We start from the raw sequence: 24,658 nt of genomic DNA on the forward strand, positions 1-24,658 counted from the left end.
GAAAAGGATCTTAGGTAGAAGACTTCTGGGACATAACCTGTGTTTCCTATGGACAAATGAGGAATTTGTATTTTTATATTGACTTTATGATTCTAGATTTAATTAAATGCTTAGTTTTCAATCCAGGGCCAGCAAGGATTTTGATTTCTGTGTAAGGTTTGGAATCTGATTTAGTGCACCTTTACAAGTGCTGACTGAGTTGAGCTAGCAAAACTTTATATATTATGACTGAATGGACAGAGCCTCCTTGGCCTTGAGAAAGCTGGGCTTTCATAAAATATATGTTGTTAAAAATCCCTCAGAAATTATCTATTTTTGTATATATTTGTGAGAAATAATTACCAATTCAAAATTTGATTTGTGAACTTCTGCTTGACTAAAGTGATCAGTAATTATTATTTTTTTACTTAAAAAAAAGTTTGCTCTTTTCAGTAAATCTATCTTTATAACAGGGATGGGGATGAGACAAGAAAGAAGATGTGCAATTTAACAATGATTTGTATTCAAATGACCTACAATTAATAAAAGAATTAGAAAAAGTCTTAATCCAAATAAAATGTCAGACTATAGCTCTTCTTGTTAGTAATGGGGGATGGTGAGAAGTAAGAAAAAAACTGACTAGTGAAAAATAATGATAGAAGACCTATACTCTTGAGTACTTATTATGTGCCAAACATTATGCATCATTTCTTATCATTTATTACATTCATCTTTAAATGCATATATAGATTGGGACCGCTAAGTCACTATGACAAGAATCTAGATAACAGTAGATCTTAAATCTAAACCTCAATTTGTTTGGTGAAACCATAATATTCTGAAGGATACTCAATGAAGACATTAGAGGATGCTTAAGAGAAAATGGAAACAAAATATATTCTCAAAAAATTGGGCAATCAGAATCAAAACCATTAAAGAAAAACAAAAGAGCATCTCCCTTTATTCTGTCCCATGCAATATACTCACAACACATGTACTGGACTAAAGACCATTAAAATACTAAATTTATATTTTTGTATATAAAAATATTACACATATATAAAATGTATGAGTGTGCATGTGTGTATGAGAGAGAGAATTATGCCGATGGTCGGTATTATCAGTGTTCCAACATTTTTTAATCATTTAGAGTGAATTTAATAATATGATATTTGCAAAGTATCAACTGAAATCTTTAGTTTGTTTAGCATGTTTTCTGTTTCACTAGGCGGCATTCTCTAAATGAGCAATTAATATGCTGTTTGCATATAGCTAAATGCATTCTTGTAAATCATCTCAACTACGTACTTCATGCACAATGATGAAGCTTATAAGTGCAACTTAGACACTTCAAACAAAATACTTTGTTCCTTCTTATATTTATCATGTACTATGGGTTTCTTTTTTTTCCCTGCTATATCCCCAGTGATTTGACTGACATTTCAGACTTGCACAATTTAAAATTGCACTTTGGCAACAATGTAAAATTTGGGGAAATTAGGAGTTGAGTAATAGTCAGTTGAAGTAGTATTTTCCCTAATAAAAAATACTTACGAAATTTTTACTAGTGTTACTTAAATTCCTTAAATATATGTTTCTGAATTTTTACACAACTTTTAAAAGGGGAAAACATAAAATTGAACCTTGATACCTTTAGCTACAGTCAGACTTGTGACATGATATCACTATAGAATTACATTAAGAAATCTGACAAAATAAATGGGGCGCCTGAGTGGCTCAGTTGGTTAAGCGTCTGACTTCGGCTCAGGTCATGAACTTGTGGTTCATGGGTTCAAGCCCCACATCAGGTTCTGTGCTGACAGCTCAGAGCCTGGAGCCTGCTTTGGATTCTGTGTTTTCCTTTCTCTCTGCCCCTCCCCAGTTCGCTCTCTCTCTCTCTCTCTCTCTCATAAATAAAATAAACATTTAGAAAACTTAAAAAAAAAAACAGAAATCTGACCAAAAAAATTGGCTTACACCTGAAGGTATCTGTGAAGGTCAATGTATCTGAGAGAAGCTAGGCCGTGACAATATCAGCAAATTTACTGAATATTTACAATGTTCTAGCTAGCTACCCACACACTCTACATATTTAACTCATTTTACCTTTATTTTGGAAAGAAATGTAAGCAAAGATGAGTTTATAAATTCTTCAAACCAGTCACAAATTTACTAATTGTTCAGGATTGGATTAACATCTGACCTCTAATGGATGTATATATATGTATATATGCTGCAGTAGTTGTCTTTCAATGGGAATACGGTGACCAGTTCTAAAAACACTATTATCCAGGTTGAAGATGGTACTACTTTCCTATTTCTTCACACTCCCCTACCATCACTCTTCTCAGTCCCTTCTTTCCTGATTTTATTTTGTCTTTTCAGTTCATTCTAGGTAGAGCAGCAATTAAAAATGCAGCACAGGGATATAATCTTCCAATTTCTGTTTTTAGAGTAACTGGAACTGTGAAAGTTTTCACTTTAATGAATACTTTAGTGGAAGTCATAATGGAAAGATATAAAAACAAAAGCTCTATAAAGACACTGATTTCTACCAATAAAAAAAAATATGGCAGGAAATAACAGGACATTCCCATTCTCTATATTGTCGATATCTAAATAGGGAACAATGTTTAAGTAAAAACACGGCCAGTCTTTGTCATGTGTTCAATATGTCAAACTGCCATTACCTTTAGGATTTTGAAGTTCAGACTGGTAACAACCTACTCTCTATTTAGGTAATTTAGTCCTTGTGAAAGGAAGATTGGCAGAAAGGGAAGAAAGTGAAGTGCTCTGTTTATCCAAAGAAAAATAGATCCTGGGCACTAAGTGCACAATCTTCTATCATGTTATCCTGACAAGACACTTTTCTTTATACATAGAAAGAATCATTTACAGGACAAAGGGTAATTGAGATATTGACCTTAACCACTCCTTGATCTTAGAAACCTGTCCATTTGGTATACAATGCCAGGGAAGCCTCTGCTACTTTACTGTCCTTAAAAACAAAACAAAAACAAAACAAAACAAAACAAAAAACAACTAAGTTCCCTCTAAATTGTCAAAGATTGAATGTCTGCACAATATAAAATAGATACTTAAAAAAAATTCTGAACTAGTGATTATTGGCTTTTAACACATTTATCAGGTGTTAGGAATAAAGTAAAAGCAACACAGACTTGCTACTTATGAAGAAATTGCTTAAATCGTTATCAAGTGATCCCTAACCAATGCTTTCACTCTTGTTTTTTGATAAAGTAACCAAGAAAGTACAATTCTAGTGTCATGTGGAAGTCCCCAAGCACAATTTAAAGATGGTAGGCTACTCTAATGCCATATACAATTTCATTTTCAACCCTGACTTGAAGGAACACCACTCTACAGTATTTGTTTGTTTGTTTGTTTGTTTATTTATATTAGTCATAGAACCTTTATTTCAGAATGCCTACAGGACTGAGTTTCATAGCTATATGACTAATTTATAGCTCTAAATCACAATAACACTGAATCTAAAATACTTTATCCTGCACAAAAACGTGGCCTGAGAAATGTTCATTTGAATTTAATTTACTTATGTTTCACTTTATGCAGCTGTACATATAAAAACATTAACACAATTGAGGGATACAATGGCTTCTAGATCAAAAGAATTTTTGTAATAACATCTCACCTTGAGGTGAAAGATTTGACAACTGTAGTTGAAAATCAGCAAGTTACAGGAAAATAACATCACCAAGTCAATACAGCAACATTCATCCATTTTACTGCTCTCAGAAAAGCCTATCAAAGCTTCATTGAAATCCTGTTTAATGTTACTGGACATATAGTATGCAATGACATGATTTTCCAACCCCATAAAGAATGAGAGGAAAGTTCCTAGAGGCAAGAGAGAGTAATGGCAGAGACAAAGGACAACAGGTAACAGTGAGAGGAAAGAAAAACTACAAAAACCACTGTAGATCTCAAAGAGCAGAGCTATTCAGTGTAGGGGCTTTAACAAACCCAAATAGGGCCTGGAAGAGTGAAAAACATAAATGATGAACTTAACTTTTTTTCATTATTTTTAGTAAAGTGTTTGCAAAAGCAGGGACATACATACTGAATTAAGATTTAGAATGTAAATGGTTAAACTAAAGCAAAAAAAAAAAGGTGTTCAACTTAAAAGAACTTTGACTTGTCAACACCATGCACCCTATAATGTCTGACAAATGGAATATTACTACATATATATTGCTTATAAAATACACAAAGCAATTTATATAAAAACAATACAGCACCTTTTTAAACCACATATGATTGAAAGCATAAAAGCCCCTTCATGGTAAAAGCACCTTAATCCCACAGGGATAGCTAAAGTCAGCTGATCTCTGCATAAGAACTTTATATTGTGTCTTGAGTGGTCAATTGTATTGATCAGTGGGCACAACTGCCTGCAAAAGCTTTTTACGTGATAGGAGACACAGAGGGCAAAATGCTGCCCCCAAATCAGTGTTTCTCAAAATGTGGTCTGTGGAACAGAACAACTGAATCTCCTGGTGAAATTGCTTTAAAATGTAGATCCCCCAAGCCCAAATGAGGTTTCATAAATCAGAATCTAAGAGGGAGGGCCTGGGAACCTGCAGTTTAGCACACCTCCCACGAAGATTTCTGGTACGAGTAAAAGTCTGGGGAATCACTGTACAAAATAATTGCTTCAAAGCATAGGCCCAGCCGCCCAGTCAAGAGGAGACTAGTAGCATCTGTGAATTAACCCCTTCCCACACTTGTTCCTAATATGCCCGGTAAGATGATACTCCTGATTTTGACATTTCTAATGTTTTATCACAGAAAAAGCGTTCTGACATACAATAAAAACAAACTCTAACAAGCTCTAATTCATTTTAAAAAGAGTATAAGGATTCTAAACCATATATATAACTCTTGAAGCAATGAATGCCTGCAGAGGGCTTAAAAAAATACAGAAGATAAGTGTCTAAAGCAAGTCCAGAGGATTTATTGGGCATGAGACAAAGATATACCTCAAAGCAGTCTTGAAGAGGCAGAATGTAGCTTACATCCAGAATGGGGAAATGCAAATCTATTAAAAATTGACTGGGATGTTTAGGCTGCCCTTAACACTCTTGAGGCAGAAGCTGAAAACTACCAGCAAACATGTTTTGTTTGGCTGGCACAATGTTTTAAACAACTCTGAATTATTGCCAACATGTAAAAATTGGGATAATTCTTTTCTTTAAAAAAATCTTTTCTTTCAAAACTGAAAATTGGAATAACTAGAAAAACCAGCCACATGGCAACAGTGCAAGGGATACTGGCAGCAGCTGTCCACCTTTTTACACAGGTGTGAATTTCCAGGGCCTCCCCAGTGGCCACCAGCCTGCCTGACGCATCAGATCACCTGCCAGGTCCCCAAAGTCATTTGCATTGTCCACTCCAGCTTTAAGGAATTAAGGCAAAAATTCAGCCTCGTTGTGCTTCACTCTATTTCTGACAAAAATTCTTGCTACAAAGATCCTTTCCTACTTCAGATATGTTAAGAAAGAAATCAGATAATGTCTGCAAATCACCTAGAATTCACTCTAGTGTTCTCATTCCTAGCTACCCTCAGAACCACCTATGGAACTTTAAAAAATACGGATACCTGGGGGTGCCTAGGTGGTTCAGTCGGTTGGGTGTCCAACTTCTGCTAGGTCATGAATTCACAGTTCCTGGGTTTGAGCCCCACGTTGGACTTTGCACTGACAGCACAGAGCCTGCTTCGGATTCTCTGTCTTCCTCTCTCTTTGCCCCTCCCTTGCATGCACTCACTCACTCTCTCTCTCAAAAATAAATGAACACTAGAAGAAGAAAAAGGAGAAGGAGGAGATGGAGAAGAAGAAGAAGAAGAAGAAGAAGAAGAAGAAGAAGAAGAAGAAGAAGAAGAAGAAGAAAATACACATGTCTGGGGGCCACCCCCAGAGATTCTGATGTATGCTCTGGGATGTACCCTGGGCAGCAGCAGTGCATAAAGCTCCCTAAATGGTTCCAATGAACACCCAAGGCTGAGAACTCCTAGGTTCAGAGGATGCAGGTTGTTGAGTGAGAAACATTAAGTTTATTTCAATGTCAACCTCCAAATACGGATTTCTAATCTCTCACCTCTGTGATAATATACATTGTCTCTTATTTTTTGAAATGGGCTATTATTCCAAAAGCGTACCAAATGCCATTTACAAACTGATAAAAGAAGTCAAAGTGTGTTTTGATTTCTACCATTCATTTCCCTCCAACACACCTGAGGAATGAAACACTAAGAAAATGAGAGGTTATCCTGAGACAAAACCCAAGAAGCACAAACAGCTCAAATACAGTAAGAAGAGGTTCACAGTGGCAGGCTTGTATAGAAAAAAACAAAATTGATTTGAAATTTATCACTGCACGAAGTGGAAATTTTTTAAAATAAAAAAAGAACAATTTCTGCAAGACTTTCCAGTAATGGCCCAATTTTTATCTTAAGTATATGAATTCCAAATTATTGCCTCTCGTCAAGTTTTCTGTTAAGTAGTGTGCATTTGTATTTTGGCTTCCAAACATGCGAATTGCAAACTACTGTCACCTAATTTGCAAAGTATTACTACCTTACATTTGAAAAGCACATTTTCAAAATGGTTTTACATAATAATGGCTTCTATGTACTAGACTTCCATGCAACAAGGAAAGTAGTAGGTACTCTATATATACAATCTCAAATAAGTCAGACAACTCCACAAAGTTAATTTTGTAACCCCAAAAGGGTTTCTGTACAAAGAAAAGGAGCTTCAGAAGGATTGAAAATTCGAGATTATCGATCACTGAGCTAGTGGGTGGCAACACTTGGTCTGTCAAACTCCCAAACCTATGCTTTTCACACTAAACTCCCTTTCCTTGTTTAATCATCATGACACAGAACACCTGTGCCCTGGAATCCGCATTTGCCAGTGAAACACAGAGAGGTTCATGGTGTGCTCCACATCACACAATGCCAAAGTCACACCTGCCTTCCCACACTCTATTCCATGTTCTTTCAGAAGATCAAATCATGTGGTTGACATGTCACATTATAAAAGCTATACTAGTGGCAGGTAAGTAGTACCTATGGGTAGACTTCTAATGCTCCCCATTTCTGAGACTCAAACATTACTCCAAATGTGACTTAGCTTCGGGGCGCCTGGGTGGCTTGGTCGGTTAAGCGTCCGACTTCGGCTCAGGTCATGATCTCACGGTCCGTATGTTCGAGCCCCGTGTTGGGCTCTGTGCTGACAGCTCAGAGCCTGGAGCCTGTTTCAGATTCTGTGTCTCCCTCTCTCTCTGCCCCTCCCCTGTTCATGCTCTGTCTCTCTCTGTCTCAAAAATAAATAAACGTTAAAAAAAATGTGACTTAGCTTCAACACAGGCCTGGTACATTCATTCTTTTCTGTTGTAGGTCACATATGCATCAGGTATCCGGTTTAACTCCTTTATCCATCCTAGAATCTTCTCATGAATCCTATAAGCAATGATGCTGATGACATATGGGCACAAGCACCACTCGCCAGGCTTCCAGTCCTTGGCTTCCCTGACACCGTCACCAATCAATCAGCAGGACATCCTGAAGAATGGCAGATGTCACCTTCTTCTTCCTTTTTTTCCTTCATTTGTAATCATAAAAAGACTGTGTGATAAAAATCCAGTTAGAAGTCTCACGTCCATGAGTGCCTCTGTCTGCGGCATGCTCCCAGGGGAATATATCATTTGATGTCCATTTCATGTCCTCTTCTGTAAGCTGCCAGCACCATCCTTAAATTTGTATTTTGAAACCTGCATCAGTGATGGGTTGTGGCCAAGAAGTGATTCTGGAGCAAAAGTAGCACAATACAGCTCCCTGATGATTGGTTATTCAGGTAAGGGGGCACTACACTGTTCCTTTAGCAGCATCTCCATCATTCTAATTCCCTTCTGGGCTCCTTGTCTTAAGAATGAGCTGGCAAAAGTTTCCAAAATGCAGTAGAGAAAGCCAGCCCCTGTGATTGAAATCCTGCCTCTTTGAACGAACTCTGTTCAATCTGGATTTTCCATAATTTCCCAGAAAACAGTCTTCCTTCATAGATGCATATTGCGTCCACGTAGGGCAGTGACTGCATGTAGCCATGCTTCTTTCCTGAGGATTGAGCTATGTTTCCTCTTGCAAATGGATACTAGGTACATTTAAAATGCCCACTTATCTTAAAATTTTTGGAACCACATTCTGACAGACTGCAATCTTCTTTCTATAGATGATTCCTTTTGACACATCTCTTTTTTCCTCCACAGTTTTATGGAGTTGACTTTCTCCCCCATGGGGTTAGAATACTTTATTTATACTCTATCTTCTCTTTATTTTTTTAATTAAAAAATTTTAATGTTTATTGATGAGAGAGAAAGAGAGCAAGTGCAGGAGGGGTAGAGAGAGACAAAGACACAGAATCCTAAGCAGGCTCCAGGCTCTGAACTGTCAGCACAGAGCTGGACGCAGGGCTCGAACCCATGAACCACCAGATCATGACCTGAGTAGAAGTGGGTCGCTTAACTTACTGAGCCACCCAGATGTCCCTCTTTCTTCTCTTTATTACTCCAAGGTGGTAAAGATTTCTGCAGACTACTTCTCTTGGACAACTAGAAGTTCTCTGTTCCCCTGTCTGATGTCAGAGCTCATGCTCTTCCCGTTTGCACCATTCTGCTTCATGTTTCACCTAATATTTTTTCAGAGGAAGCTGATGACCCCCACTCAAAATCTGGTGTATGTCCACCCTGACCCACATCCCCAGGTGCTGGACATCAGGCTCTGCCCTCCAGCCACAGAAGACCACACCTACCCTGACAAAGGGGCCTGCCCCCCCACCACCCCCCCACCCCCCTGCCAACACTCTACAGTATTTAAATTAGATCTCTCTGGGCACCTGGTTGGCTCAGTCAGTTAAGACTCCAACTTTTGATTTCAGCTCAAGTCATGATCTCATGGTTGGTGGGGGTTGAGCCCTGGGTTAGGCTGTGTGTTGACAGTGTGGAGCCTGCTTGTTTTTTTCTCTCTCCCTCTCTCTCTGCCCCTCCTCCGCCTGCTCTCTTAGTCTCCCTCTCTCTCTCAAATAAATAAACATTACAAAACTGGATTTCTCCATCATTAAATATCCATTATACTAGAAGGAATGAAAACATATGTATTTATTATTTAAATATTAGACACAATGTCCATTTCAAAAAGCATGGATTTAAGTTTGACTTAATAGCTTGAGAGCTTTCTTTAAAAAATCAGAAGAGAAAGCTATTTATAACAAAGATAGCATTCTGAGACCTTAATTATTTATGTAATATTTAAAAGATCAAATAAACTGTGTGTGTGGGGAGGTGTAGGTGTGGGGAGGGCTGGGGAAAGTGATTAATATAAATGTAGTTGTGGCTAACATAAATAAAATGGCAATGGAAAACTAATGAGTGAACTTTTATACCATGTGCTAAGAACTTGAATGGAATTTTATATAGTTTTTCTTGTTTTTTTTTTAATTTTTATTTTAAATCTTCACAGGAGACCAATTGGAGACTGTGTATTATCTGACTTTTATTAATGAGAAAGCTGAGTCTGAAAGATTTATTTTCACACATTATAGATCACTGAAATTAAAAACAAGAGACTCTCACTTATAACCCTGTATTCTTTCTATGGGTCATGTATTATTGTCTATTTCATGTCTATTTCTTTCATACCACTACCTCAGTCATATCCCTACATCATTGTTTCATTGGTCCAAATCGTTGAAATAATATACTGTTAAGAAAATCCATGAGGTATTTCAATGTCACAATTTATCTCAATGTAAAATGGAAATAATTACCAAAACCTGTCAATAGCATGTCTCTTCTACAATAACTGAGATAATAGCATGAGAAAGTGTAAGTATTTTAGAAACTCTAAGATGATAGAAAGTGCATGATGTCATATGTAAATTGTTTGTATTCATCTATTGTAATATTTGAAATTGTTTTTATTCTTTAACAGAATTATACAAATGAATGTTATCTGACTTATGTTCCTGATTCATATTCATTTAACTCTTCTTTGGATAAGACATTGCTCACAACACAATAATCATAAATATAAGGCATAAAAGAGAAAATAGTTATCTGGTATTATCAACACATACTAAACACTTTAAATCTATTGTTAGAATATATGTCTTTAACTTGCATGCCACCATGGCAAAATCAGAATAAAGGTGATGACTTTTTCTGCCTTTTCCCATTATAAAAATATGAATATTTTTAGGCATGATAATTCTCTTTATTGTTAGGCTTCTGTGCTATCAGATACCATGAAGAACATTTTAAATCTTATTTTTGCAAAGCATAAAACTCAAACATGCTTTTGTTGATAGTATTTCTTACTTTACAAGGAAAAGTAGCATATTTCAGGTAGAATTTTAATGTTTTTGGCTTCCCAGCTTCTCACACACACATTTTGACTTGTATTTAACTGGCCCAACAATTATTTTGAATATTTATGAATCCCATTTTCTTGTTTCCCAATTTTTGATTTACGTTCTGAATAGTTGTAGTAATCATATAATAATAATAATAAAGTATGGGGTTGTTTTGGGTTGCTTTATACCCATTATTTTTTGGGTGGGTAGAGGAGATGTGTGATATCAGACAATGAAGATTGTTTTATTATGACTGTATTCTTACCTGCTTAAATTTAAAGTTTGTTCCTGTGTTTAGAGATAGAAAACAAAAAACAAAACAAAACAAAACAAAACAAAACTTAATGGAAAGATGTTGGTGAAAGCTGGTAACTTATGGAGCTAATATGGCAAGGGTATCTTGGTGTAAACTTTTATATGCAGGGCTACAATGATAACATTTTGCAGAGTATCAGAGATAAGGCCATTTTTCCTAACTTTCCATAGAAGTTATCAATGTTTTGATTCCAAGAATACATAGAAATGTTTGTATCATCAGTAAAAGTAGACTGTACATGAATGCTATTATGTCAATAACAGTGGCACCATGAAGTCTTCCCAAATAAGTGACAGGGTTTGTTTTGTTTTTTGTTTTGTTTTGTTTGTTTGTTTGTTTGTTTTTTGTTTTCTTTTGTGAGCATACATGAGACACTTCATTGTGAACTCTCAGAAGAATGGGAAGGACACATTAAGGAATGTCTAATTTCCAACAATAAATTTCCTGAGGCCACCATAATTTAGGCACAAAAAGGACAGGTAATATGGCTTTGCTTTGTGATCAAAAGCTTGGGGCATTCTAGTTAAAATGTTAATAGTAGTAATTACAACAATAATGAAAGAAATCATTGAGACAGTATTCTCAGGATTCAACATATAGTTTCTGTTTTCCAACCTGACATTAATCATATGATATATGTGATATGGCTATTACTATCACTGTTTTACAGATGAAGAATTTGAAATTCAAAGATGTTAAATAACTTTTCCAAGGTCACATAACAACTAAATAGTAGTCAAGACTGAAATCAATTGCTCTTACTCTAACCGTGCGATCAATCAGCATTGCTGGGTTCATTTGGTGCATTTTATTAACACATGAGAAGTACTTGTTTTGTACATCAGTAAATACAGACTAAAACAACTGGCAAAACTGAAAAGATGGAGTCTGAAACTGGAATAAAGTAGAATATTACAAATAGAATACTTGTAAAGGTAAAAAATTAAGAAATTATTTTCACTTGAAGATCTAATCAGTTTGTATCTTGTTATCCAGAACTCTATCATATGCCTACTTATGTATGACAAGAAGTTCAGAAATGCGCTTCATCCCAGGTACCCAAACTGGCAGCTAGACTCTCCACTATGTATAGTACAACTGAAAAGTGGACAGGGGAGAGATAGATAGATAATAGATGATTGAGAGATACTGGTAGATGCAGGAGCTATTTAATATTAACACTCAATTAAAATATATATTTAAGATAAATCTTAATAGAAGTAAAGCAAAAAATTTCATATTATTTTTCTCATGTTAAATTGCACATTTTCTATTTTTGTTGTTGTTGGCTTCTTAAATTGCCACTTACTTGTTTAGATTATTCACAATTGGCTAAAGTTTAAGGACTAGTATTTCATAAATTGTTGGGGAGAAGATGAGCAGCTCTGTCAATAAGGGAATTTGACACTGTGTATCAAAAACATAAATTATTCTGTACAGAATACAATCTCTACAGGGACAGGAAACCTGGCAGTAAGTGCCAGTGTTCTGAGATGAATGCCAGGCCCCATACAGACATGCACCAAATATTGTTTGAATGAATTAAATACCTCTAATTCTAGTAATTCTGATACCAGAAAAGCATTTTAAGGAATAAAACAGTTTAGCATTAAACATATGTATAAGAGTGCTAAATTTGACCTTCTTTCCAAAACTAAAAATGGAAACAATATACATATCCCAAAATATCAGACTGCTTGATTAAATTACATTGTGTTCATACAATAGGATAGTAGAGATTTATTTTAAAAAAGCAATAATTATGAATATAGTAAAACTTTGGTTGGGGAGAATAAATCGTTCTGGAAACGTGCTTGTAAGTCAAAGCACTTGTGTATCAAACTAAATTTCAAGAACCATTGGCTCAGTTGTGATCATGTGACATTTGGTGTCAGGTACTACTTATATTGCAAGACATCTCTCATTTATCGAGTTAAAATTTATTAGAAAGGTTTGCTGTTCTTGCGGAACACTTGCGGAACAAGTTACCCACAATTTTTACTGTACATGGAGAAATACTTACTGTATAGGGAGATGTTTATGCTAAATGAAACAGCAGTTGCTAAATATACATAATATGAGATAGAGTGGTAACAGCACACCGTTTTACTGCTACTCTATAAAGCAAATGTATAATGGATGTTAAATAGTACTCTCAGGTTAATTTCATCTTTACGACAGATAAATTTAATCTTAGACATCTTCAGACTTATGAGGTCACTATTACTAATAAATTGTTAATTATTTTAAGTCTTACATCAGCCCTATGAGATCTGTACCATTTAATTCCCGTAGAAACTGAAACCCAGAAAGCTTATTGACCTTGTTCTAGAATACACATTAAAGACTAGCAAAGAGAGGGTTTGAAACCAGGGAATCAAGCTCCTGAGCTATTCATCTTAAACCTTCTATTCTATGCCTGAAGCCATATGCATTATAATTTATTTAGGTTTTACCTTGTGTGTTGGGTTATAGTAATATTTGTTTATTTTCTTATAGTGAATACACACTACTTTTATAACCAGAAAGCTTAAATAGGAAGTGAAAAAAATTTTTTAAGGAATAAGGTAATATAAAGGCATTTGGAGTAGAAGACAAATAGTTTGCACAACAAATTACAAATGTCAAGGAATCAATACAGTTAGTAACATTATTAGAGTCTGAGGCTGACTGTGGTATAGTATTGGGGCATTATGTCAAAAAGCTGTGGAGAAACATGAGAGGGGCCATTGCTACTTTTTTGAGCTCTAATTCTGTGGTTAATGTTTCAAGTTGTGATTTCCCTGACTCTGATGTGTTTTCTCCTTTCCATGGTCTAGTAAGTACCAACTGACAGGATCAGAACTTAATAGATTGTTTGATTTTAGTGTAATTTAAAAAATAAAATGCATTTTTTATTCATGGATAAAATATTAAAAATTCCCTGACTTTAAAAAAATAGAGAAAAAGTTGAGAAACATATTTATTATGTCCACTGAAATTTTATTTAAAAGCTATGTCACCAGAATGCAAAACCATTTGATTGAATGTCCCTAGCACTCTCTGAATTCAATAAAAAAGTCATATTAAATGTTCTTTATATTTTATATTTCTCCATTTGTCATTATATTATGCTGAATTTTATTTTATAAAGATGCTCCTTATATAAAAAATTAACAAATTTTCTATAAAAATATTGCATATCAAAGGTTAAAAATCTAAAGAACATTTATCAATGTTTCTGTTAAAAACAAATTCATTTTCAACAATAATATTTTTCGATGAGTCATTTTGCAACCCAACTCATGTCTTGTTAATATTACATTCTTATTTTGAAATCAAATCTGTATAAGACTATACTATATTTGGAATAAAATGCCTATGATTAAAAAAAGAATCAGTGGTTCCGAAATTAGAATACTATTTGTATTTTTTCAGTGGACATAGAATTACTTTATTTGAAGTTCTTTCTAAATGCAGTGTACAGAATTGTCTTTATATTTCAAAATAATTTAAATGACAGTAAAGCAAAATCCTTTTAATCTGTAACTTAAATAATGTCTAGAGTTCACAGTGGATATAACAGAAAGTCAAGATATCTTGACAATTGAAAAGGACATTTTCAGTTTTCAGTTAGTTCTATACATGTCTATAATATATATATATATATGCTTATGTTATAGACATATATATTTGTGTATATGTCATACACACATATACATATGTTCTCATATATTAATACACACATATATGAATGAAACTTGAAAATATACCTACATATATTATATATATTTATCCAAAAGATCTTTAAAGTCCCTGTAAATGTTATAGTTACTCCTTCAATTCAACGAAAAGGAAGAAAAGCCATTCTCAGCTATGAAGTGGTTGAAAAGAGCACCTTGTCCAAATCTCAGTGGGGGAGTGTGAAATTCTTTAATATCTAAAGTGTGCAATATCAGAGCAGCATCAGATCAGGACAAATCAGATCTTAGTAACTGAGAACATAGAAGGAGAGTGTCTTTACACTCTAAAATTTATCAACATGAACATCAGAAAGATTTAAAGTTAAAGGAGGGATTCATATTCTGTTGTGGAGACAGAGAATAACCTAGAACCAACATAGTAGAGAAATAAATATGCCTTTCAAGGAAAAAAAAAATCAGAGCTGTCCTATAACCATGCAGGGCTAAAATTTCATATGAGCTCATGTTAGAGGATTTGCATTGTGATCACAATTTATTAAATTTAAATTTTTCTGTAAATAGTCATATGATAAAATAAATACCATAAATTAATACAACATAATTCTTTTGCCCATTTATTACTTAAAATGTATTTAATTGTTTACAATCTGTTACAATAGTAATTCCTTTTTTGAACATTCTTATATATTGATCTCTGTTAACAAGTGCAAGTACCAATCTTTTTGATCCTAGCCCATCTGTATAATTTTAAAAATGATTAAAAATCTCCTCAAATATTTTATATGGTCTATATTTATCAATACTCTTAGAAATTAAAATTAAGATATTTCAAAATACTTGCTTATCAATTTACTTAATAATAATAACAATTATAATAAGATACTATTATATGTTAATGCATTTTATTGAAAATAATATTATCCTAAATAAGTAATTAGAAGAATACCATTGGTTTACACCTTAACAGAAAAGATCTGGACTATCATTTCTATTCTTGCATTCAATCTCTTGCAATAAGTTTTTCTGCTTGAAGAATATAAGGAAAAGTTGGCCTCACACAAAAATTATGTTGGAAAAAAATAGAAGTATTTTAGTAGTCTTTTTCAGATAATTGTAGCTATTTTTGATACTATATTCCATCTTGACCAGTGGTAGTTTCTTAAAAATTAATCATAATGTAGAATCTGAATCCATATCAATGAATCTTTTACACTTTTGTATTGTAATAAAGTTAGTTTACCTTTGAATGGGTATTTTACCCATATTTGATTTTGTATCATATTTGTTCAATGAATTCTACAGATCTTCCTAATATTGACACATTTTATTTTTCATATTAAAAAATTGGAATTAATAATATCTCCATCTTACTATCAGAGAAACTTGAAATGTTCGAAAGGTACTACAAGTTTCTGCAATTCTAATACTTGCTTGAAACTGACATTTTTTTAAACTGTGTTTAATGATGAAGAAAGATCACTATTCGTATCGTTTGGTGTGTATATCTTGATAAGAAACCAGAAGTGTTACTTACTATCGTTTCTGCACCAAAAGTGCAAACATCAATACAATTATTTCAAGATAAAAAAATGACCATGCAAAAGGGTTTTTCAGCACTTTGCATATTTCAGTAATATTGGTATTTTTTTTGCCAAGCATTTCCATAAATTATCTTTTATGATGGTTAGTTTGCACTTATTCTCAACTGATGTCGGCAAAAAGTTAAGTATAGTCACATCTGTATGTGCATTTGTAAGTCAAAAGTACAACCTGAAGACAAGATGCTAACTCAGTCTTCATGTTTTCAGCTAAAAACTTTGTTTCACTGAAGTTTTAAGATTTACTCTATCATTTAAAAGTATATTGGCAAGACTTTTTTTACTAGCTTTTCATCTGGCAGGCATTTACTAATGTCAACTACACAAGGCCTTTTCAATTTCCCAGCCATCATGTACCCTTATCCAACCAATGAAATACAAAGATTTACCCTGTGAGAGACTCCATGACTTTTTCAAATGACTTTCAGCTCTAGAAAAGATCATCATGCTTACCTTTAAAAGATTCAAGTATTTTTTTCCTTTAAACTCAGAGTGATTGGTTTCAAAATGATGCCATATTTTAAATGGCACATAATACTATTTAAAATGTCTGTGATATAAGAAACAATGAGTCAAATGATTAACATAAAGCTGAGAGATAGATGGTCTTTGTCATATTTTCCTTTCTTAGTTACAGCTGACCCAGTTTATTTGGACTAGCTTCCTTGTTCATGAGTCAGAATACTCACTGAAATGTCAAACTCATCTTTTTCAGCAGCTATAATCATAGATGGTAAAGCTGTGGGTTGAGAAAACATGTTGACTGTCCCTTTTTAGGCCAACATTCCAGCATTAACCAAAGAAAAATATATTGTAAATACATTTTATTTTATTTTAGAGACAAAATATTTTATTCTAAAATATCTGTTTCAAATGAAAGTTAAGCATTTGGAAAGTTTTTTTAAATTTTTTTTTTAACATTTATTTATTTTTGAGAGACAGAGATAGAGTGCAAGAGGGGGAGGGGCAGAGAGAGAGGGAGACACAGAATCTGAAGAAATCTCCAGGCTCTGAGCTGTCCGCACAGAACCCCACGTGGGGCTCAAACCCACAAATAGTGAGATCATGACCTGAGCCAAAGTCAGACACTCAACTGACTGAGCCATCCAGGCACCCCTGGAAAGGTTTTTAAGCAACATTTAAAACAAAAAGATAAGTGAAAAACAAGAATCTGAAGTGTATTTAGCTGTGTTTCCACATATTTACATTTACAATGATTATTCTAATATCTGGAGGAGTTTCTAGCATTTGCTATCTGCATTCTTTGTTTTGCCCTTTTTCTGATTTACAGTTTACTCTTTCTATATTGTCTTCTTTTTGAATTATTGAGATCTTCTGTTGTTACTTTGTCTTCCCTCTGATTCATTGGTTATTTGCTCTTATATGCTGCAAAGATTTCCTTAGATATTTGAAAAGATTCCCTGGACTTTCTAGCATATACTCACAAAAGGCTTTTATTTAAAAGCAAAGTGACGGTTTTACAAGAGGAATAGAGTGCTGGCAAGCACTGAGGACTAAGACCAAGAATTGTAGAAGCTCTCAGGAAACTACAGTCCCTTGGTTACTTGATATAGCTAAGTTCATCAAAGCAGTTAGGCCTGCAGCAAACCATTAGTAATGAAACAGATCACCACGGGATATTTGAACCTTGAACACCAAAACAAAGATCCTGAGGCCCGTATCTTAGCAAATAGTTAAAAACTGGACCCCCAGACATCCTCAGGGATGAAGACAAAACTTTATCAGTCCATTCTGTAAATCAACTCTATATTTGCATATGCCTTGTTCTAATTCTTTAATAGTTAATATACTTTATCCTTCCTATCTAATTTAATAGCATGTAAACTTAATATTATTATTCTCCCCTTGAAAAAACATTTTCATTTTTTATTATAGCCTTTTCCCCCATGGATTTGACACAATCATTGTTCTTTTATTTGGTCATAGTAATTACAATTTCATTTTAAGTCATATTAAGTCAAATATTTCTACAGTATATTTTCCACAGTACGTTATAGTTAGCAATTTTCAAAAAATCATTCTTGTTGACTTTCATTATTCTTTTTTTAATAAAAATTTTTTTCAGAAAATGCTGAAAATAAAACCTAAGTAAGATGAGTCCACACTACCAGTTTCACTCATTACTTTTGTTACAATAAAAATTTAAAAGTATTTCTAAAGATATATGGCTAGATAAGACCTCTTCTACTCTATTATAGGATATATTATATTTATTATCTTATTAAAGTGTGGATATAAAAAGCCATAGTGCCCTCTGACATTTCTTCTATAAGTGTGTGTTGTTAGGTTATGATTTGTAAAGAAAAACATTCATTTTATGCTTAACGTCAATAAGTATATTAAACTGGCATTCAAAGACTGAAATATTTCTATTTTCCTACTTGTGAGTTTACTTAGATATCTACATTCAGGCTTGAAGTTTTTGATATTCCAGTTAGTTACTATTCCCACCTTATTAACTTTCATTATGTTATTCCAGGTTAATGTATAGCAGTTTGATACAAAATACTTTGTTTCATTGGTTATCTACAAATGGCATCAAAGTTGATTATATGTATTTACCTTAGTCAATTAGCTACTACTTATGTCTTCCTACTGGTCATTTATTTGTCAGTTATTTTATAACTAAAATCACTCAGAAATCCACATGTGAAATCTTCTTTATCATATAGATGGTAAATAATTCAAAATATCATGATTTTCCAAGACTTGCATAGATTTAGCAAAACATCAAGTGGCCAAAACGTGTGTTATTTAAGAGGTGTCAAAGCATTATATTCATCTTATTTTTCTCTACAGTATAGGTATATATCAATAAACTCTGAAGCATATTACCTGAAAATATTTCAGTTGATAGTTTTGACATGAGCAGTAGATACTTTGATGTGAACACACTTTCCTGTTTCTTTCTCAGGAAATTTTTAAGAAATAAATTGTGAAACTATCAGGACATATTTTGGATGATTTGAATAGGCTGAACATGAGATACTTTGCTAAAATTTTGGTAAGTTAAATGTCAATCATTAATTTGAACAGAAAATTTAAATTTTAAAATCTATTTATGACTAAGATCATACAATGAGCAGAGGAACAAAGACACAAGTAAATTAGCTAAAAGGCTTAAGTGACTACAATTTGGAAACTGGAGAAGATCTCTTTTGAAATGTATGGATAATGGTAGGGTAATTTTTTCCACTCAGTAAATTCAGCCTTAGTTCCTTTTAAAAATTATTGGACTCTATAGGACCTTTGAGCTTCTCTGTCTATAGGAGTCCACTAAGTACAAGATATTAAACAAATAATCATTATTTAATGAGGAGCCAGATAAAATTTCATAATTAGAAATGAAGTGTGTAAAGTTATAATTTATAATTTTTTTTCTAGAAAACAAACAAAATATTATCTCATGCCCTAATCTTCTGGTCCTAGTAGCATAATTTAATCATTTGAGATAATGTTAATGAATTGAATAATTTTTCAATAATTTGAAACAATTTTTCAAAATTCAATAATTTTTCACTTTTTCAATTTTCAATTGAATAATTTTTCAAAAATTTTTCAATTTTTCAATTAACCTAATAAATACAGGGCTCTGTCTTCTACATATTATTTCTCCTATGACTTCTAAAGTCCAGTTGACATAGCATCCAGATTTTGGTGTGGAATAGGTAGTAGGAGCTAATTTGGTCTATTCATCTGCAAGCATTTTCAGAAACACACTTTATCTCATCTTGTTATTCATCATAAGCTTCTTTCTTTGTTCCATCTGATAAGAGTTTAGACCCATGAACATCCTAGCCACCTAGGAAATTTAGATTATGTCAAGTGCCAAGTATTTTTCAGGTCTGCTTGCTCTTTGTAATATATATAGTACTTTACAAATATTCAGATAAAAGTAAGAAATGATGCAAACTGAAATTCTTTCCAAAACTCTTTCTTGGGTTGGTCCCAAGATACTTAGCTGGAGAGGGTTTCTCAAGTCTTATACTTAAGCCTTATGCTGAGGTGCTTATTCTTACTACCATTTCTCCATTAAAGCTAGTTTACCGTTCTTATATAGTGGATTTCTTTATGGGTTTCATTGAGCATATCCCTCATTAGAAAGGTACACATATGGGTAATCTTTAACAAGACTGTGGGAGAAAGGAAATGCAGTCCTTCTCTGTTCTCTGTTCTCTGTTCCTGTTTCTTTTAATGACAAACATATTAAGCTTGGTGTCCTTCAAAACTTTGTCTTTCATTCTTGAAAATAGCAGAGTCTTGAAGATGAAGTCTTTCATTTTGAAGTTATTGTCCGTGCCTTAAGTGTAAAAATCGAATTTGAAACACAAAGCTAATTATTCTGTTGTTCTAAATTCATTTTGATCCTCCCTTTACTGCATGTTTTTGAACTCAATGTTCTTGAACTAATTGCAGGAAGATAGAGGGGGAAATAGATGTTGGTTTCTAGGTCCAAATTTCTTTTATTTATTTATTTATTTATTTATTTATTTATTTATTTATTTAATACTTGAGATATTTTAACTTTATGTACAATGATTTAGCATTAAGGTAGGTATCTTGGAATTCTACATTTGAAATAAGTATCTTGGATGACCCATTCAAGGAAGTTCTCCTAATTCAATTTAATGAAGTCTATATCCTTTGTGTACTGACAGAAGAACTGATGGCATATACTGTGGCACTTTTTTTCTGGATCAGACCATGCCGGTTTGAGCAGACAGTACAACCATGAGAACCCTGGCCAAATTTCCTTGGATGGCGCCAGAAGTCCTGGTGACCTATGTTTCATTCTCAGATGCAGAGAAGCTAAAGGTGGTCCAAATTGTATTATAGCATATTTCTATTTGCACAAATTTTCTTATTTTTTTCAACTTAGCAAAACATGTATGCAGAGAGATTTGTATATTTAAAATTTCTTTAATGTTTACTTATTTTTGACAGACAGAGAGAGAGACAGAGTATGAGCAGGGGAGGGGCAGAGAGAGAGAGAGAGAGACATAGAATCCGAAGGAGGCTCCAGGCTCCGAGCTATCAGCACAGAGCCCAATGCAGAGCTCGAACTCACAGACCGCGAGATCATGACCTGAGCCGAAGTCAGATGTCCAACTCACTGAACCACCCAGGAGCCCCAAGATTTGTATATTTTAAATAATCCAAGTGAGTAAGCGAACATAATCTATGTCAAAAGCTGCCTTCATACCCAAAGTTAAGCACTATTATTTCTAACAAATCAATCCAGAGTGGTTTTGCTTATGTGTTAAATTTATATAAGTTAATTGTATTATATGTAGTCTTTCAGGTTTTGCTTCTTTTGCTCAGCATTACTTTTATGAGATTTCTGAATGCCATTGACTGTAGCTTTAGCTATGCCATTTTAATTTCTGTATGTTATTCATTTGGGTAAATATATCCCAATTAATTGCAACTTATGGATTGATATTTCAATTTTCCAGCTTGGAACTTTCACAAATAATATTGCTACTGATATTGTTGTAGGTATCTTTTGGTACATATGTGAATACAATTTGGTTTAGAAATTGTTTTCAGCATCACTAGATGCTTCCAAAAAAACTTTCCAAAGGGGGTATGCACATTGAAATGTGTGACCAGTACATCCTTGCCAACATTTGGTATTGTCAGATGTTTGGTTTGGTTTTATTTTGTTTTAAATCCATTCTTAGAAGGAAACTTCTTCAAACTATTACACGGCAGCTAACATTATATTTAATGGTAAAAGACTGGCACTTTTCCACCTAAAATCAAGGAATAGGCAAGGTTGTCCATCTACTATTTCTCTTCAGCATTTTATTGGAAGATTTAACCAGCACAGTAAGACAAAGCAATGAAAGAAAGAAATTAAAACAAAGAAATAAAGCTGCCATAACTAATAAGTGTGGTTAGGAAGTTTGTAGGACACAAGGGGAATCTTCAAAAATGCCTAGGTATCCACCTTCATTCTTGAAGAGGATTTTTATGGAGCTTATAATTCTAAACCAATACATTTTTTTGCAGTATTCTGAAACAGTGGGGAGGATCCAAATAACCAACCAAGGTAGGAAGGTATGCTTTATCATTGATGCTATTTAGAAATGCCAGTGCATAATACAAAGCAGGCTCATTTCTACTCAGTTTTATTATGTATTTAAATTAATTACAGGGGCGCCTAGATGGCTTAGTTGGTTAAGTGGCCAACTTTGGCTCAGGTCACTATCTCACAGTTCATGAGTTTGAGCCCTGCCTCGGGCTCTGTGCTGACAGTTCTGAGACTGGAGCCTGCTTCGGAATCTGTCTCCCTCTTCTCTAAGCCCTTCCCTTACTCACAGTCTCTCTCTCTCTCTCTCTCACACACACACAAAAATAAACATTACAAAAAAATTATATTGATTATAGTGGACCCTCTTACTGCTTGTACTTGGGACAAAATACCTTCTTCATTTGCACTTGGTTTTCTATTATTTTTTATTTATTTTTTAATGTTTATTCATTTTTGAGAGACAGAGAGTGAGTGGGGGAGGGGCAGAGAGAGAAGGAGACAGGATATCTGAAGCAAGCTTCAGGTTCTGAGCTGTCAGCACAGAGCCCGTCGCGGGTCTCTAACCCAGGAACCGTGAGATCATGACCTGAGCCGAAGTCAGGCACTTAACTGACTGAGCCACCTAGGCCCCCTTTTGGTTTTCTATTATTAATGAATACTTACAGCTTTCAAATTTTTTGCTTAAAAGTCAACTGTTACTCTTTTTTTTTTTAATTTTTTTTTTCAACGTTTATTTATTTTTGGGACAGAGAGAGACAGAGCATGAACGGGGGAGGGGCAGAGAGAGAGGGAGACACAGAATCAGAAACAGGCTCCAGGCTCCGAGCCATCAGCCCAGAGCCTGACGCGGGGCTCGAACTCACGGACCGCGAGATGGTGACCTGGCTGAAGTCGGACGCTTAACCGACTGCGCCACCCAGGCGCCCCTCAACTGTTACTCTTAATTACAATGTGTGATTATTGCTTCTCTGTGTATAAGTGTGATTGTTCTTCTTTGAAGATAAGATAAAATAGATCCTTTCCCCATCTTACTGGCTGCTTTATAGATCTCTCTTCATTTTCCCAGGGTTTGTGAGGGTTTGAAAAATGTATGATTGATGTATTTTATGACTTTTTTTAGGTGTTCTCTTATCTTTTTCCTTTCTTCTGATCTGTCTTCAATTCACCAATTTTCTTCAGTTATTAAATCTGGTACCTAGTCTACTCATTGAGTTTTTAATTTTGATAAGCATATTTTTCAATTTGTATTTTAATCAGATCTGCCATGTAATATTTATTATTTCCTTTCCCTCCTCTAATATATTAATCTTAGTTATTTAAAAATATAAATCTGGAAATTTCTATATATAGCCCTTTTGTGTTTATTGTCTGTATATCTTCTTGTTCACATGAACATATAGATGTAAGCATTCATGCATACACAATCACACATAAACAAAACCAAAAATAATTATATGAAAAACCTTTATTTGAATATTTTGAGAGCATATCTATGGAGAAGCAAAATAAGTATAGTTAATTTTAGCTAGAGGAAACATAGAATGCTGTTGTCAGGGATTCAGAATTTAATATGTAACTTTTCAACAACTCTTGTAAATTTTTCAGTGTTTACTTTTAACAAACAAAATATTAGGCAAAGTCTACGGTAGATGAAACAGAAAAAGATTACCTGTTTCATGGTGAACTTGGAAAAGGACTTGCAATTAAAGAATCATAGTTTGTTGATGGATCCTGTTTTTTCTTAAACTTTCCCTTATAATATATTTCTGTCTCTTACCAGGGCACTGAAGTGAAAATACTTTTTCTGTGACATAAACATGAAGACAGGAAGCCTGAAAGTAAAACTACTCTGCTTTATGCCAGCTGTTAAGCTGCCAGGTGTCAAGGTGGCCAACTGGGGCAGTGAGCCAAACTAAAAGTAATAATCAAGCTATTATACAAATACAGGTTTTCCTTGACTTACGATGAGGTTATGCTTTACCCATCATAATGTGAAAATATTGTTAAGTCAAAAATGCATTTAATACACCTAACCTACCAAATATCACAACTTAGCCCAGACTACCTTAAATGTACTCAGAACAGTTATGCTGACCTACAGTTGTGCAAATTCCTGTAACATAAAGCATATTTTATAATAAACTATTGAATATATCATTTAATATATTGGATAGTGTACTGAAAGAGAAAAACAGAATGGTTGTAAGTATATCATGTATTTACCCTTGTGATCATGTGGCTGACTGGGAGCTGCTGCCCAGCATCACAAGAGAGGATCATACCACATATCACCAGTCCAGGAAAAGAGCAAAATTCAGATTTCCAATTATGATGTCTACAGAATGCGTATCTCTTTTGCACCAGTATAAAGTTGAAAAATTGTATGTCGAACCCTTGTTAAGTCGGGGACCATCTGTATTGCAATAGTGCAGGTAAGAAGAAAAGACCAAGAAACTTGGTAGCTCTCTAATTTCCACATTTTCCCCACAGAATGACACTGGGCCAGGGTCAGTGAGATGACATGCAGTGCAGGTGGAGAAAATTGAGGAGAACTACAAAAGTCTCCTGTCCAGGATTAT

The 24,658-nt window shown here is 34.1% G+C and overlaps 1 pseudogene; it reads right to left on the reverse strand.

Moving 5' to 3' along the window:
* Positions 1–7,866: 7,866 nt before the first annotated feature.
* Positions 7,867–16,779, reverse strand: LOC124508657 (PRELI domain-containing protein 2-like; annotated as a pseudogene).
* Between the last annotated feature and the right edge of the window lie 7,879 nt (positions 16,780–24,658).

Source organism: Lynx rufus, unplaced genomic scaffold (genome assembly GCF_022079265.1).
Source record: "Lynx rufus isolate CCGP_SWC_20201006 ecotype Redwood Valley unplaced genomic scaffold, mLynRuf1.p SCAF_1, whole genome shotgun sequence".
In the NCBI taxonomy this organism is placed as follows: Eukaryota; Metazoa; Chordata; class Mammalia; order Carnivora; family Felidae; genus Lynx; species Lynx rufus.